The 4952-nt window shown below is 41.2% G+C and overlaps 1 long non-coding RNA gene across 1 annotated transcript in view; it reads right to left on the bottom strand.

The window, feature by feature from the left end:
* Nucleotides 1-3530, bottom strand: part of LOC308281839 — a 3831-nt gene extending 301 nt beyond the window's left edge. Inside the window, exons 1-4 of the long non-coding RNA XR_013961874.1 lie at nt 3278-3530; nt 2556-2657; nt 1932-2009; nt 1-1210 (exon numbers count right to left, since the gene is read on the bottom strand). The exon at nt 1-1210 is cut by the window's left edge and continues 301 nt beyond it. This is a non-coding gene — a long non-coding RNA (uncharacterized lncRNA). The remainder of the gene's footprint in view (nt 1211-1931; nt 2010-2555; nt 2658-3277) is intronic.
* Nucleotides 3531-4952: the final 1422 nt, after the last annotated feature.

Here is a 4952-nt window from a genome sequence, read left to right as displayed (position 1 = left end):
CAAAGAACTTGTGCACATGCCCTAGGCTGCCAAAGATAAAAATTAAAAGTTTACATCTGTAGCCTAGCTGTGAGATGGTCTGCACTAGCTGTTGATATTTCAGCACTTTAGAAAGGCTTCTTCCAAACTGTAGTCAAATGAGGCGATGGTGGAAAACGTCGCCCAAAAGCATGAAAATAGTTTATCTTTTGGACAATATCACCCAGAGTCGCCGGCTTTGCCCGCTGTTGATATATAATAATATAATATAAGTCAATGGGACCCAGCAACTACTGGCGATAGTAGGCGATCAGGTGAAGTGGAAAAGTGGGAGGAGGAACGTCACCCAAAAACATGAAAATATAGTTTATCTTTGGGCGACATCGTCTGGCGATAGCCCATCAAATTAATTTGTTGCTTTCTTTACCCAATGGTGTCACGCACTGGTGTAGTGAGGACCCAAAAGCAGGACAGCCAGGCAGGTAGTAATCAAAAACCCTTGGTTGGGTGTTTTAATAAACATTCTAAAACGGCTAGTTCCATTCCTTGATTCTGATTGGCTGGTCTCCCTTTAATTGCTGTGGTATATGAGACTACCTTGAATCAGTTTATATCAAACCCAGGTGTGTTGTTGGCAAAAAAGCTGGGAACTACTTTTTTGTAGCTGGGAACTACTTTCTTGGCTTCTTGCAGACCTTATTAGTGAAATAGGTTTAATTGGTACATGTCTATGATTTTTCATGTTGACATATTGTAACCGCTTTTTCAATAAGTGACCAGAATAGAAACCACAAATGCAGTGACACCAAACAATGACTTGACAAGGGCTGACTGGGGAACAAGACTAATATACACATGAGGACTAATTACACATGAGATGCAGCTGGGTAGACAACAAAGAACCATGATAACTAGACCAGGGAACATACATAGAAATATAGACCTAGACAAACAATGACAAAAGTCTGTGTCCGAGACAAATGGAGGACGTACTGTAATGACGGCAGGAACATGCACCCACTAGGAGATTTTTTTATCGCCCAGAGTAGCTGGCTGAGACCCGCTGTTAAAACGTATAGGGTTTGAGAACCACTGGATGAAGGATGTAGCTTAACTATCAAAAACAACCCAGACATTCTGTTTCAACAGGAGCTGTTCCATCAGTCATGGCTGCTATGCTGACAGCCCCGGCCAAGGCAGAGAAACAGTGTTCCTTCCATGCTGCAATACGCTGAAAGAAAGCGAGATGTAAATGTGTTATATAGGTTGCAACATGTAATAATAATAATAATAATTTAATGAACAGTTTAACACTTCCGGTGCCAATTACGTCCAGGAACGTGATAGGAATTAGGCGGTGCGGCGCCAAGGCCCCGTTATCACGTCCAGGGACATGTTACCTGGTTACCATGGTTACCAGGTAAACAGGCGCTGCGGCGGCTGCTGGTGAGCGAAAAAACGTCATATCCCATGATGCAACTCCGCCGCCATCATCAGGAAGCATGTAATCTCCATACGGTCTTATTCACAGCTTTATCTCGGAATCTACTTCCCCAAAAAACGCTTCCACCGCAGATAACCGCTTTTTTTCATGCCGACACTGGGTCGCGACGGTCGGCCGTTGTTAGGATTTTTCATTTCCATTTGAAAGTAAACATACTGATCGCCATTACAACATTGTGAATTTCCACAACATGGACACAAATGTGGCTTCCAGGGCTCTAAAAATAAATGAACAAAGTTAGTTTATGTTGTAAATGCAGGTTTTGCAGATGAATTAGATATATATAGACAGACAGACAGACAGACAGACAGACAGACAGACAGACAGACAGACAGGCTGACAGGCAGGCACACAGGCAGACAGACAGGCAGGCAGGCAGGCAAGCAAGCAAGCAGGCAGGCAGGCAGGCAGGCAGGCAGACAGGCAGACAGACAGAGAAGATATTTACCGTGTTCTGGTCTTTTTTGCGAATGCAATCGATGAATTGATTATCATCATTTGGGCAGACCAAACATCGAACTTCGAGCTGACAGACAGACAGGGAAAAAAAATCAAACCAAGTTTGAAGTGAGCGGTGGTGTGTGTGTGTGTGTGTGTGTGTGTGTGTGTGTGTGTGTGTGTGTGTGTGTGTGTGTGTGTGTGTGTGTGTGTGTGTGTGTGTGTGTGTGTAGCAGTTCATTTCAGACTAGAGTAAAAGATATCCAGTAGAACTAAGACAAGTCATTTTATGTTCGGTTGCGCTCTGGTGTTGTGCCCTGAAAATAGCAGATCTATTTTAAGCATGTGCACGGAAGCGGCAATTGAACCCAAGGCTCCCACTCACCTGACCGATACACAACCTGTAGTGCCAATAGGGCTGAGCCGATCTCCATGCTCATAACGCGGCGCTCTGCGATGCATTGTGGGCTTGTAGATCTGCTATTTTTCAGAGCACAAACGCCAAACATAAAATGATGTGTCTTTAAGTTCTACTGGACCTCTTCTCCACTAGACCTCACCCCCCCAAAAACAATTTAGTCTATTTGTGGACGAAATTCTCAATACAATATATTGTATAATGTATTTCACACACCTTTTTGAATTGACACTCAGGGCGATGTCTGTGTTCATTACCGGCAGCCTTTCTGCAAACTGTGTTCATCAGACGCACATCAATTCTCACCCGGGATGGGACCTACAAGAGAACAGGACACGACATAATCAACACAACTACAGTAGATTTTGTCGACTAAAATGTATTTTGGCAGGCCTTGATGGCGTCGTAATGCCTGATTTTACACTTGGTTGCATGATGAAAGTAGCAGATCTACAAGCTCACAACGTTTTGTGAGCTATTTTCAGAGAGCAACCAAACATAAAACATTTTAGTCTAGTTATTTGTTGACTAAATTGATTTAGTCATAGTAGCACAGTTTTTATTTCGTTTTTATTCAGTTGACTAAAAAATCTTGAATCTTTTCATCATAGTCAACAAAATCAACTCTGCTGTAAGGGCAGTCCACACAAAACATGCTAGGCATACAAGACATAATGTATGTATGTATCTTTGCTCTAAATATTTACCAGAGGGACCCCCCTTCCGAATTATTGTTTTAGGAATCCGACAAAAAATAAAAGAAATATCCACAGAACAGAATCGATAGAAAAAAAGGGGTGGACCATCCCTTTAGGTTACCAGCAGAGCAGTTACATTAATCATTGTTGTAACAAAAAGCTAAATTCCTGAAAACAACACACCATGCATGAATAATGATTGAAAACGTGAATAAAATGATAAAGATACACTAGCATTACCTGTGGAATAGAATGTTCTATTCTATGGAAGTTCAGATGGCCAAAAGAATATTGTTGATTTGCTTTGCGAATTGCCTGGTCAACAAACGTCTTCACGACAGGATCCAGTTGGTTGTAGTCGTCCTGGGCCTGTACTGTCGCCTGGCAGATGACAGCAGTCAGGAACAACATGGACACAATAAGATTCACCATCTTCTCCAACACTCCAACAGAGGAAAATACAGAGGAAAATATATTGTCATGTATCCAGTAGTTGCAACCTTGGCCCAGGGAACAAAGTCCAGATGATTGTTTGAGTGGGTTCTCTGTTTGACCTGTTTGTTTGTTTTTGGCTTGGCCAGAAGATCCAATCAAATCCAAGTTATCCGAAAGCACAGTTCCAACTCTGGTGGATGATTTATCATCAATGAATGAATAACAGAAACACCAGATAAATGTATGTGTGTTAATGGAACAACTTTGTTTTTTTTACAACAAGGGTTCATATTTTAGATCAGGGGTCTTCAACGTTTCAGACCAAGGACCCCTTAGTCGAGAGAGAGCTATAGCAGGGACCCCCACAACCCATAGATACCATATAGTTTAGTAGTTTCATCGTTTGACAGCGCAATCATCAGTGTATTTTGGGTTCATCTAAATGTTTTCAGATATTTAACCACTTGAACCGTCAATACAAATGAACTTGACCTTTCACTCTGTACTTAATCTGCTCTTTTTCCCATCTACACCAAACCTCTTTGCCGAAAATAGCCGATCTACAAGCTCACAACGCCTCGCAGCGCGAGGCGTTGTGAGCTTGTAGATCTGCTATTTTTGGCTGAGAACTTTTTGGCTAAAGTTCTCAGAATATGGACACCCAAGTGATTAATATAAAAAAGGAGAAAAAAAGCTTCTATCACACAAATATTTGGAGGACCCCCTGCAGTAACTCCGAGGACCCCCAGTCCTGTCCCGGACCCCCTGTTGAAGACCCCTGTTTTAGATTGTAATTAGAGAAAAGAAAAGATGATTGTTAAAATGTTTTCATCTACTGCTTTCTATTGATTTAGCGATTTTAGTATTTTGATTTCAGTGGGTGGGGGCATGCGTACAAGAGGCTAAATATTTCATTTTAGACACAATAAGCCGTCAATTTCTTTGTTACTATATTTACACCAGCCCCCATAAGTCACATCTGCTCATGAAAGATTACAGTGCGTCTTGGGGAATGGGCTTATTGTGTCAGAAAATACATATTTAGCCACTTGCATGCAACCTGGGGGCATGCATGCAAATCAAAATCGTTAAAATCACTAAAACAATAGAAAGAAGTAAATTAAAACATTTTAACACTCATCTTTTCTTTTCTCTAATGACTATCTAAAAAATATGAACCCTTGTTGTAAACAAATAAAGTCCTTTAACTAGAAAAAGTGCTCCTCGGAGCAAATAGGTCTACGCCAGGTCAGGTAGGTTCGGAATTCGCCAATCAGGATGGAATATGAATATCATGTACTGATTTACGTGATGTTTGGACAGATGATCACCTTATATATTGCATTTGTACATGTTTGGAGCAGAAAATCTCTACAGGAGTTATAATTTATGGCTAGATTTGCGTAATTTTTGGACAAAATCTGTAGGAATACAGTTCAAAAATGTGTTTTGAACAAATCGGCCTCCTGGTGATGCTATA

Source organism: Nannobrachium achirus (assembly GCF_963921795.1).
Source record: "Nannobrachium achirus genome assembly, chromosome: 3".
Lineage (NCBI taxonomy): Eukaryota > Metazoa > Chordata > Actinopteri > Myctophiformes > Myctophidae > Nannobrachium > Nannobrachium achirus.
This window is presented reverse-complemented; position numbering and strand designations above follow the sequence as displayed.